Source organism: Leptinotarsa decemlineata, unplaced genomic scaffold (genome assembly GCF_025532065.1).
Source record: "Leptinotarsa decemlineata unplaced genomic scaffold, Ldec_3_MD MMD2_tig00026374_RagTag_RagTag, whole genome shotgun sequence".
Classification (NCBI taxonomy): Eukaryota; Metazoa; Arthropoda; class Insecta; order Coleoptera; family Chrysomelidae; genus Leptinotarsa; species Leptinotarsa decemlineata.
In genome coordinates this window covers 2,254,364-2,267,486 of record NW_027412710.1, presented here as the reverse complement: position 1 = coordinate 2,267,486, position 13,123 = coordinate 2,254,364, and the positions used below count along the sequence as shown (strand labels likewise).

Below are 13,123 nucleotides of genomic sequence, written 5' to 3'. Positions count from 1 at the left end.
AATTAATCAATTGATCCAATGGAGTCTCCTGAGATTGTGATTGTTGAATAATATTACTTATCCAACGAATGTTCTCATTTGGATCGTTTTCATAAAATTCAATATCATTATGACCCCAAGGAAGAGTGTGGGTAGTATTCGGAATGATAAATCGTTTATCGTCGTGATATGATAATGCAACTTTATTTTTTAATTCAGTATACATATCATGTAACACGCTTCTAAATGAATTCATCTTTCTGAATATCATACCACCTTGTTCGACGATTTTTTGATAATCTTCGCATGTCAATTCATTCTTTATTACAGATCGTTTAACCCCTTTGGCTTTCTTAAATTCACCATCAACAGATTTCACATAATATGCTTTAGCACCTGTACCATAAAAACTCATGATTGGATCATTTGGAAATTCATCTTTGAAGTTACCCAAGACTGAACTTGTTACTGGAATATTGAATTGGTTAACTATACTGTAATTGGATGTATCAAATCTACTTATGTTAGTTTTTATGAATTCATAAAAATTTTCTGTGTTTACTTTAAGAATGAGCGAGTCGGTATCTGTGTAAAGTAAAGAGACATTTTCATCAAAGTGTTGTTTGATGCATCCATAGAAAAAGTCATACATGACTGTTTTAGATAATTCTAATATGGAAAATCCCAAATATAATGGTTTATCGTAATGAACCTTCACTCTACCCAATTGAATGGCAACGAAATTATCAGTGAAAATTGAACAATTTTTGAAATTTGGTTTGGCTATGAGAGTGCTGGCACCTATATTTTTCTTTATATTTTCCCAATGTGTAACGAGTCTAACATCAATTCGATTATCTACATTCTCCATTGTCTTTCCATACACCGCATTATTCATTAGTTTATAGAAATCTTTAACAGATTTGTTGTTAGACCTATTACGCATTTCAGTATTAAGATCTATATAGGGTTTCATCCAGCATGATTGTTTGAATTTCAATACTCTATGTGTATTCATTACAATCAATCCATTTTTGACAGCTTGCTGTAGATTCCTATAATGAACAATATATTTTCTTTTATCATTCAAATTTGGAATTAATTTGGGAATTTTCGATTGTGTACGAGGTGGTATTATTTTTTCGACTAAAAATGGAAGGTCAGAATGTTTATCATGCAACTCTTGTGGATAATGAATGTCCACTTCAAATACATACCCATACGGACTATCAGTACTCACATCCATCACATCGAGATTAAGAATTTCATTTGGTGTCAACCATGTAAATTCACTTGTTGGTAGAGGTTGTGACATACTGTGACCGTATAGATTTGTTGCATCTAAATATGTAATGAATGTGGAAGGTTCGTTGGGATTATAATTGGGTAAAAATCTATTATTTGCTATATGTTTCCTCTCGCTACATTGACTAATTCCACCTCGTATACCTTTTTGAAAAAAGTGAATCATATCAATGTCAGTTAGTAATTCCAATTCAACATTAGTGAACTTCAACATGGCATCCCATGATAATCCAGGTGCAGTGTAATATTGTGCCGGATCTAAGTTATATATCTCTAAACTTGTGGTGCGGAAGTTTTCAAAAATATCACATAGTAGCAATACATCCGACTTCAAATACAAATCAGAGTATTCCCCCAAATTCTGACACTCGAATAAATTCCAAACTTTTCTAGCCCTATCATAATCAGTTTCCGATATATGTTCACAATTGAGTGTGTCATAAAACTGATTTTTTGTCGGAAGTAATGGATAATTCAATTTGTCAATGTCATCAACAAAACTATATGGAAATACACCTTTCTGTCTCATCAAATTGAATTTCTCAATTTGTGGGAAATGTTTGTGCATCTCCAAACATTGATCGGAGGTCAAGTTTGCACCCAACTTCTCCAACGAATTAGTCATAAATTTATAACTATCGATAAATCTCATTTTGAGATAATTCTTCCTAACCACACCATCTTTATCGGTATAGCTGTGTGTAAAGAGATGCTTCGTGAAAGATATATATTTCTCTTTAGTTTGCGGGATAACATCAACTTTCTCTTTATTCCTATACAATTCTTTTATGAATAAATGACAATCATAACCACTTAAATTATGAAAAATGATAGGTATGAAGTTTGGCATTTTGAAATTTAAATTACATTTCGAGTGAGCGGCATGTGATCTTTTCTTTCCTGTGACATGACAATGATCTCTTACTTTGACGTCACCATCAGTAAATGCTTTATTACATATACCACAAGTTCTGGCTGCAACAAACTGTTCTTCTTCTTCGACAGTTTGTGTATCCATCGGTTTAGGGTTTCTGAGATGATTTTCATGTATCTCTTTCAAATCATCTTCAATGCTACTCACAAATTTCTGAGCTGCATCTACACCCCTATATGTAACAAATTTTGACAAATCATCATTATATGAACACTTTATCAAATAAGCAAATGAATATGGGGCATGTTTGAATGTTTTAATCGTGTATGAACTTTCAGGATTTGGCTCATTCACATGAATCGGTTTAAGCACTGATTCAAAATCAGCATACACTACAAATGGCACCCTCATTTGCCTCTCAAAGTTTTCAAACATTAGTTTATTTTCCGCAACCATTCTACCATATTTATTGATCTTTAAATTAGTAGTTGGTGTTGTGGTACTAATGTGATTACAATCATACATATTATGACGTAAAAGCAATCTCTCATCAGAAAAATATATCAAACATCCGTCACAAAAATATTTTTTCTGTCTATGAGCTGATAGTTGATTAGAAACTAATCTTGAAAGATCTTTGATCCAACAATAGTGACCATTACCGGAGTCATCAGTTATAAACAACAAATTGACATGTCTCCGGAGTCTTCTCTGTGAGTATCGCAATGGACCAATCACTTCATACTTCATTTTACCCTTCTCAAATGTACTCTCTAAACCGTAAACATTAATTGAAATATCATTCCTATCTTCGAATATTTCGATACTCTTATTATTAACTTTAACCGGAAAATCCATACCTGTGACATCTAAAACAGTGGAAAAATGTGGATATGACGTAAGTTCGGACACTCGACTATCTGCAGGATATAATGCTGATGTTATAGCCCAAGCAAAACAATATTGATCTTCATTACGAACATTCACAACAGCTTTCTTCCATTGAATACATTGAGGCAGCTTCACATATGAACGTCCTTCCAGTGGACTGTATTTATTAATGTTGACCTCGAGAAACAATATTTTTTCACAAGTCCAACCTGAATTATTAAAAAAAAAATTACTATTCAATCTTATTGAAATTTTTAAAAAATAAATACCTGAGTCACGATCCTGGAACTCAGTCGTTTGAGCCACAATTACATCACGGAATCCATCAAAAACAGCATTCAAATCTGAAGATTGGTCCACTATTTTATTTTGGGAATTAAATGACTTCGTGTCCCTCGAATCATCAGTCTGAAGAATATAATTCCCAAAAACTTCCATATTCACCTTGATGCTTTTATGGATCCTGATGGCTGATTCCAGTAATTCAATGACCTTCTGCCTAATCTCATTGAAAAATGACATGTAGTCACTGGTTACAATCGAACTCTCCATCCTGTATGTAGCAATGCGGCAATTGAATGCATTCGTTATAATTTGAACACCGTCAGACAATTGAACACATGCATTATTTTTATGACTCATGGTTCTTCGGTGAGAATTCACTTGGGTCATAGGAATTGTCACATTACAACAATTGCACGTATACATAGATGTTGCATTATCCACTCTCACCCGTTTCACTGCAGGCCCTCCTTGGCAACTCTGGAGCTGATGCCGACGAAGATTATCACTACGAGTGAAAGATTTACCACAGTCACAGGAATACATTTTATATAATAGTTCTCACTAACTCACTTGATGTAAACTGACATAGCCAACACTCGTACGCTTCTTAAATACACTCTGATAGGACCCGTCAAGACGTCATAGCCAACCCCACTTCTCAACTACATGCGCCAAGATTACCTCCCAACTGAATGCGATAACAGATGTCGATATACGAGCAAGCAGTGGTTGTTGCGGTCTCGGAGAGGGTAGACGCTAGGCAAACGGTCCTCGGCTGCCGTTGTGTCACCATCGATAGCGGGGCTAGAGCGAACCTTCATCGCTTCGGGAGAGGTGAGGGCAGACCGATGAATACGCATTACTCTGCCACACGTCGTGGAGTGAACATGTCGCTCTCTAGCCGTTGAACGGTTATTGCTGTGACGTCACTCCACTACTAACTTGGTGCCCTAACACCGATGGAGCATTTATTACTTGGAGGATCTTCGAAGTATGCAGACGTATGTTTGTACATAGACAAACAAGCACATGATGAAACCCTGTACCGTGCATTCTCCTACACACACACACACATAAACACACAAAATCTCATATGAAAAAAAAATCTGAACGATCCATGCACCAGACACTTCAAGGTCACAACGCCTTGACTTCACTGCACAACAAAAAAACTTCACCAAACAACAACCAATAAAAAAAGCAATTAATACGTCATAGTGGTGGGGGGAGGCCGAGAATCAGCTGTAAACAACTACTAACATACCCCTCAACAATGTCACGCTTTTTTGGAAAATATGGTCCAACACGCCAATAATACGAATCAAAAGATTAACTTACCGAAAGTACATTTTCAGAGGTGATGGATCTGTTCTCTTCAGAAGGTGGCAGCCGAATGGCCACACACTCTTGTTCTCGATATTAGGTCGAAGTTTAATATTGCCAATCAGCATTATTGCTAATTGCTGAATATCATAACTATATTTAGGTAAATGAACTTTCACTAGATCGATCATTACATTTCGGTGCAATATTTTCTACAAGGTACGAAGGTGCGTGAGTTATATTTCTGAATTGGCGGTAGGCCTTCAGTCATGTCCGAATGTCTTGTTCTTACGGATGCTAGAATCCTCTTCTGAGATTCCACTGATTTATTTCTTCGTGGAGAAGACTTCAACGGTGATAACATTTTCATACGGAACTTCTTTGATGCCAGAATTGAATTATCTTCGTCCGATTCATCGCCAAAAAGTTCTTTTATCTTTTTTTTGATATCGATTGTTGTTTTACTGGGTGGATTCCCTTTCTTCAATTTTGAAACGATTTCGCGTTTATCCTCAACGTTCGCAACAGTATCTACCGTCCATTGTTCAGCGATTCAATCAACACAAAATCTGCTACCACACAAAAACTGTCAATTTCGATACATACAAATTTCTCTTGAATGTCGCCACAGAACCAACAAAATGTAGTATTGAGGCCAACGTTGAGCTTTTCGAAATGGAATGGTTGAAAAATATCCCACAAATAATTTCGCGTTTTTCTGAAAAATTAAACACGTCCAGCATGAGTGGATCATTACATGCCCAACTAGCAATTTCGTATTTTATAATAGTTGCGGAAACGTTTCGGAGGAACAAATTATAAAACTGCATTTCTCCCAGAAATATTTTCAATGTGTTTATGAAACAGCTATAAATAGGAAATTGGCACCGTTTTATAAAACATTATAGTCTTTATCAATATTTTGTAGGGCATTTTACAAACACTACAAAACAGTTTTATAATCATTTTGGCAGTTACTTCTAACACTTTCAAAAATAAATAAAATAATCAGAAGAATATTTTATAAGAGTTGTTTAGTAGTTCCAAGTAAGCGTTATAAAATATAATACAGCTGAAAACGATAACAATATAATAAAATAGTGTTAAAATTGTTTTCTTGATGGCTCCAGAAGTAATTTTGTATTGGCACTAGGAAAATATAATAGATATGTCGCCAACTAAAAACTAACAAATAAAAAGTTTGAAGCCATTTTAAAATTTCACTTTTGCACTCATAAAACTGTTAAATACATTGTTTTTGTTTCGAAGATTGATATTTTTACTGCAAATGAAATTTTATTGTCAAATATATAGCTTATTATTAGCAAAATTTAAGCGCGCCACTCATCTATAAGTGTTTTCGGAAAAATTATTAATTATACAAAAATTCACTCTGTCAATATATTGATTTTCTAGTCGCAAACTTAACTCACTTGGTTCTGAATAATATAATGTTATAATATCTATGTACTTTTCAGCTGTAAATATCACTATATATGCGGTATTTCATATTTTCAACTCATCTAATTTCAGTATCCCGGATTGCTATCATTTGAAATGGCGTCGTTCTATAAAATAATTTGGTATCAGTAGCAAGAATTTCAACGTATTTTAGCTACGCTGTCACCCCTTTAAAAACACTTAGTTCTAGGAGTGATGGTATTGCGGCAGAGTCGAACTACTTTTAAAGCTATAGGTTCCTACAAAAGTGTTTGTATGAATAAATGATTTCTCACATATACATCCTTATTCAGGTGCACCTTGAATATTGTATATTGAATTGAATATTGCAAAGTATGGCGAATTTCTATTCAGGTGTTTGTCGAAAAACATATTGAATGTTGATTATTGAAAAATTCTCGACTATTGAATATTTTTCAATTTTTCTTATTCAGGTGACCCAAAACTTCCAACAACAGTTTTCCAAGTTCCATATATCATAAGCAAATGATTAAGGAACTGTTTATAAAGTTGTATCTTGAAATATTGAATATTGTTTATAGGTTATATAGGTATTTATAATCAACTAGTCTACTTTTTTAGAGAGAAAAATGGGCGATTTATTAAATTTTCCTCTTTTAATTGCAGCATTGCAAAACGAAGAAGAAAGGTAAAAAGTAAAAACAACAGGAATATATAAATATTTTTTTCTGTAGGCATTTACAAAACATATTTTCAGACTTGAGCACAACCTGAGGAAAAAAAATGTAAGAAGTACATCAGATCCTCTTGATCTGCCTGAAATCGTTTTCAAATCTGTGTATAGAGTCAACAAAGATACAGCAAGGTACCTAATAGATGAAATTGAACCATTTATAGGCGACCCAGAAAGAAATGAATTAAAAATTCCAAAATCCCAAATTATTCTATGTGCCCTACATTTTTATGCCCAAGGGACATATCAAAAATCCACTGGACAAGATATGAATTGTCCCATGAGTCAATCTTCCGTTAGCAGGTGCATCGGCATAATTACTGAAATCCTAAATGAACACTTTGGATATAAGGTTCATTTTCCTCAAACAGATGAAGAAAAAAATGAGGAAAAAGTTAAGTTTTTCAACAACTTCAATGCATTTCCAGGTTGGTTATTGCTTAAATATTAACTAGCTGTTCTTTATTATAATTGTTTAAATTTCAAATTGGCCCCTTTGAATAATACATATTGAAGGCATCATTGGAGTTGTAGATGGAACTCACGTAAAAATAGTAGCACCACCTGCAGATGATCAAAATTTTCCGGCGATTCTCTTCTACAATCGTAAAGGCTTTTACAGCCTCAATGTTCAAATCATTTGTTCTGCAGATTATAAGATTCTTGCGCTTAATTCCAGATATCCAGGGAGTGTGCATGATTCAGCAGTATGGAGCACAAGTTTACCCAGGCTTCATTTAATGCAACAATTTAGAAATGGAGACAGATCCTCCTGGTTATTGGGAGATAGTGGATATCCCTTAGAACCTTGGCTTATTACTCCTGTCATAGGAGATATGACTGAGCAGGAAAGAAGATTCAACATTCGTTTCAAAAGAATAAGAAATATAATTGAGCGGGTTATTGGCATCTTCAAATCCAGATTTAGATGCTGCTTTGGTCACAGAGCCCTACATCATGCCCCATTGAAAGCAGCAAAAATTGTAAATGCTTGTGCTATTCTTCACAATATATTGCTGGAAAGGGAGGACTTTTTTGAAGAAGAGAATTCGGAGGATGATGCACCTATTCCAGATCAGCCAATCAATTTTGATGACCTGAATATAAGTCGGAATTATTTTAATGAAGGTGTACGCACCAGAAACAGGATAATCAATATGTATTTTTGATTTTTTGTCACTATAAAATATACTCAACATTTCGAAATAGATTTTTATTTAAATAATGTTTACATTTGATATTCATTCCTTTCAACTCAAAGAAAAATATCTTTCCATAGCATCTACAACTTTTTGAATGGCTATAGTTAATTCGTCCATGCTATTCTCCAACTTGTTGCTTGTAGCTTTCAACAAATTCAAAACTGTCTTATATTTTTTCGTACTTCTTTGTTTCCTGGTGTAGCACCATTTTACAACTTTTTTTGTTGTAGGTTGCTTGAGCTTCATCATATGTCCAAGTTCCTAAAATCATGGTGTGGTAATATTTAATAGTGCTTCAAGGCTACATACCTTTTGTTTTAAAAACCCTAGCTCGGGAACTAACATCCCCTCAATACACAGCACACTCAGAATGGCTAACAGTTTTTTTTCAAGCTCAGTTAATATTATTGGAATTGGCAAACCACCACCTGTGAGATGCTGATCAATATAAATATCCCTGGCTTTCCTTTTCACATAATTTTTCCATCTCCAAAATGCCTCTTGCCATTCTTTAATCTTTTCGCAAGCGCCACCAGGCACCTTGTTCAATTCTTCACATAATTCGGTGAAGTCTTTGTTCCTATTTTCCAAGAATTGTATGTACAATGCATACTGTTTGTAAACCAATTTTTTTGACTCTAAAAAGATTGCCTTCTGTTACAAAAAGTAAATACAGAAAAATTACTAATAGTATAGTTATAAAATTTATTATGATACCTACATGAAATTCAACAAAAAATAATCTTTAAAAATTTTATAAAACAACAAAAAACACATTTTTATTAAATAAAAGTCAAACTCTCTCCCTAATCTAAAAAAAACAATCTTCTCATTATGTACTAAAGCAAAATATTGAATATTTTTTTAAATATTTCATTCTTGGTCAATGATAACTGTGTTTTCAATGTTATTTTCCACTATATCACAATATCTATTGATGGCATTTGCAACCTCTAAAATTGCAAGGCTTATATCAAACAGTTTTCCTCCTAGAATGTTTACCGCATTTTCATATGTCTGACAAAGAATATCACCAGTTCTTGTTCTTCTGAGTTCTATAATACAAACAAAAAATAAGTTAACTGAATGAGCATAGCTTAAAGCTGTTCTTTCAAAATTCATTTTAATTGCATTCATTCTTATCTTTACAGATGTTAAATTCAACTTACTGCTCCTTTTATTTTTAACTGTACCCTTACTAGTGGATGGTTGGTTTTCAGGGGATGAAGCAGGTTTTGTTTCCTCATCTGATTGCTCTCTTTCTTCAGAGTGCTAAAATTAATATAATGTACTTATTAGTCAATGGGCTATGCTTGAAGACTGGCAATAAACAAATCTAAAGCAAATGGAACTTCAAACGTTCAAGCCAGTCTCTATATACCTACACAGTAGGTTTAATGGACTGACGCCTATCAGAAAACAACTACTCCCCTGGCTAATACCACGAAGGGCGTTGGATTATATCAGACAGGCGTCAGTGCAGGAATCTTCACAGAAAATGTCCTGCATATGCAATTGGCAATACAACTGAAAGAGTCGACCTTCAATTATGGTGTGCCCGTTCCATAATTGAAGGTCGACTCTTTCAGTTGTATTGCCAATTGCATATGCAGGATATTTTCTGTGAAGATTCCTGCACTGACGCCTGTCTGATATAATCCAACGCCCTTCGTGGTATTAGCCAGGGGAGTAGTTGTTTTCTGATAGGCGTCAGTCCATTAAACCTACTGTGTAGGTATATAGAGACTAGCTTGAACGTTTGAAGTTCCATTTGCTTTAGATTTAATATAATGTATATCGTAAAAGCGATTTAGAGTTGAAGAAATGGCTTTTAAGATGAATATACCTACCACAGTACTCACTAGAGTATATGAAGTACCTGGCTGCTTTGTTGTCGTTTTCGTTGAAGAACAACTCGGGTTAAGACCTAGTTCACCCAAGTCGAGCCCTGTTACTGCTCTTTGGCCAGTCAGCTTAATTATTTCAGCCTCAAGCTCAGATAGAGCTTTGCTTTCCCTAGCCTTTTTTCGGCAGACGCCTTTCCACTCTGTGAAAACCGTAAAATACAAGCATTTATAATTTTTAAATTTTTACCTACCTATAGGCAGTATCAATATAATTTAACAGAAACTACGAAAATTCAGAATTTTGTCTTGATAGGTATTATATAGTTTCATTTAACATTTTCTTATGCCAGTTTACTTACCTTTTTCCAGCCATTCGTATCTCTAATGGGACCATCTCCACAGGAATTCAATTCTTGACTCAAATTCCTCCAGAGAGCTTCCATGTCCTCCGGATTATTCGAAGGACTCCATTTTCCCGTTAGTAATATTTTATGTGATTTTATATAGTCTATATAAATTTTAAATTGTTTTTTAGAAGTTCTCTTTCTTTCCATTGTCTATTGTTTCGTACAAATAATAGAATGAATAAATCCCATCCCAAATCAACCTTCAAAACTCAATAATAAACGAACTACTCTGTCAAAAATTAGTAATTTGTTCGAATTTCCTTTGTTGCCAAGTCTAAAAATTCAATTCAATAACAGTGTTTCAACATTCAAGAAAGCGACTTTCAAGAGTGACACATGAATACACATACTTATTGTTATTGAAAAGTTCCAATATGCAATGTTGAAAAATATTCAATATTCAAGTGAACACCTGAATAAGGCCCATAGTTTCGATAAATATCATCTAACGGGATGTATTAGCTAAAAAGTTTCTTTCATCGATTATAAAGGCTAAACGACGGGTTTTAACCATTATAATAACCTTTTCCTATTTCTCGCAAGAAACAAATTGGAGCGCTAGGTTATGTGGGATAGTTTAAAGTGTTTTTTTTAGTATTTGCAACATACAGGGCGGCTCAAAAAGCTTTCAGAAAGTTATTTTATGGAACACCCAGTTATGTCTTCGTTGCGTTAGAACTTAATATTGTGATTTTTTCAGTGGTTTTAGTAATAAAGACGTTTATTATTATTATTATTAATAATTTCCATCACGATATTGATGGTATGCCACTCAAATAACAAAAAATATTCTTACTAAACACAACTGAAATTGTGAACAATTTTTCAAAGCTGTGTTTAGAAATCGATATCAGCTGGTTGTTCTTAAATGCTGCATTTCATTCTTGGCGGCAGCAAATATATATTTTCGAGAGCAATTGGATTTTATAACAGTTATATTAGTGTTTTGGAATTGTACTAAGTGTACCATACTATAAAATAGTTGGAAAATCATCATTGAAGTGACAATATGGTAATGGAAATAAAATAGTGTTTGAAAACATTTTAATAAAATAATTTCATTAAAGCTACAGGAAACAGTTATAAAATAAGCTTGAAATAGTTTCATAACTATCATGAAAACTTCGCAGAAAAGTGCTATAAAACTGGTACATAACAATTTAGTTTTATTGGAAAATAAGTTTTATAAGTTAGTTGTAAAAACGTTTTCGTGATAATTTCTTGACTATTTTATAACTGTATTTCAATTTTATTTCATAAACATTTCGTTGACAAATTCATATACCACTTTTATTGCCTGCAACTGTATTGTGTTCATGGGTACTCTAATATAATCAATTAGCATTTTGGAAGTTATTATAAAATACTAATAAAATGAAACTGTTGCAGCATCATGAAATTATAAAACAACTTTGCTGGTTGGGTGGAAGTCATTCGCGGATTATTCATTCACCTATATGTTTGTTCTTATGATGCACTGTTTGGAACCTTTGACGTAGTTATTAATATTACTGGTTTTCTTCCAACACCAAATCGTTATTTTCAATACCTCGACACGTGTTTCGATCACAAAGTGATTAAAATAAGTGTTTGGTGTTGGAAAAAACTCCAGTAATACTCATATATTTTGTGTTGCATGGTTATGAAAATTATAAAACTGCCAATAATAATTTTCTCCACTTGCTACTTTGTTTTTTTTTGCAGACTTTCGTAGTACAATAAAAAAATTGAATAACTATGTATCGCTTTATTATAACAATAATATTCGTTTGTGAACATTCAATAACCCTTGTCTAATCGCTTATTCAAAAATCATCGAATCCCATTGATAGTATCAGTACTTCCCGTTTTGCAATGGACACGAACATTCAGTGGTCCAAATATCAAAATAACAATCTTTCAAAAACAATATGTTGCATCATTCATTCTATTATCTGCATTAGTGGACGAAGATACGAGGGAAGACCTTCCGTCAGTTTCAGGTGGGTCGAATGGGTTTTTCATCCAGAAAACCTTTCTTCAACTTCACAACCGTCTGTTGAATGTCGGCATTCATTCTGGGCACAATATTTTTCCAGGTGGCAAGAAAATAGGAGACGAACCGTTTAGTGGATCCAACAGTCCCATTTCGACCAATCTCTGAAAGGTGCAGGACCATCCTTATTAATTTGCACCTTATCAGATTTTGGTGCGCCTTTCTCCAAATTCCAACGTTTTACCGGAAGGTCACCTTCATGATCCACGTTCATATATTTCCGTTTCAAATTCGGAAATTCAGAAAATATTTTGTCCTGCTCTTCGGCTGTATTATTTCCATCCGAAAGAATAGTTTTCTGCACTGTCTTCCAGGTAATCGGATTACTTTTGTCATATCGCCTAAGAGGTACGAAGATGCGTGTGTCATGTTTCTGAATGGGCCTTATAGAGCCCGTATACGAGCCACATTTTGCGGTCGGATCGACCACACAATTGCAGTCGCGTTACAGCGAACTCAAGGCGCCCATAAGAAATACTGTAGTACACGTACACGGGCGTTCAGAAAAGTCAACTAGCGTCTGCAGTCAACTAGCTGTTGATCTCCGCCGAGTGGTCATTGCGGCATCCGCCGTACACTAACCACAAACTTGCAGTTTGTGGTTAGTCTCTAACCACAAACTGCACCGCGTGGCGTGCACCGCGTGGCGGGCACCGCGCGGTGCACGCATGAAAAATGTGATGTTTACACAAGAGGTCGGTTTCGTCCAGCGCACACCGCGCGGCGCTTCCGTATTATGACTGTTCAGTAGAGGCTCAACTATTGAAATGTTAACATTGCGGAAGAAGAAAGTGCTAGCCATGTACTTGCTATGGAAGGC

At 34.5% G+C, this 13,123-nt stretch overlaps 1 long non-coding RNA gene across 1 annotated transcript; it reads left to right on the top strand.

Annotated features, from left to right (window-relative positions):
- The first annotated feature begins 6,387 nt into the window (after window positions 1–6,387).
- LOC141486806 (uncharacterized) lies at window positions 6,388–7,704 on the top strand. Its single transcript, XR_012468056.1, has 3 exons — window positions 6,388–6,767; window positions 6,837–7,240; window positions 7,329–7,704. It is a non-coding gene; the product is annotated as an uncharacterized lncRNA (long non-coding RNA).
- Window positions 7,705–13,123: the final 5,419 nt, after the last annotated feature.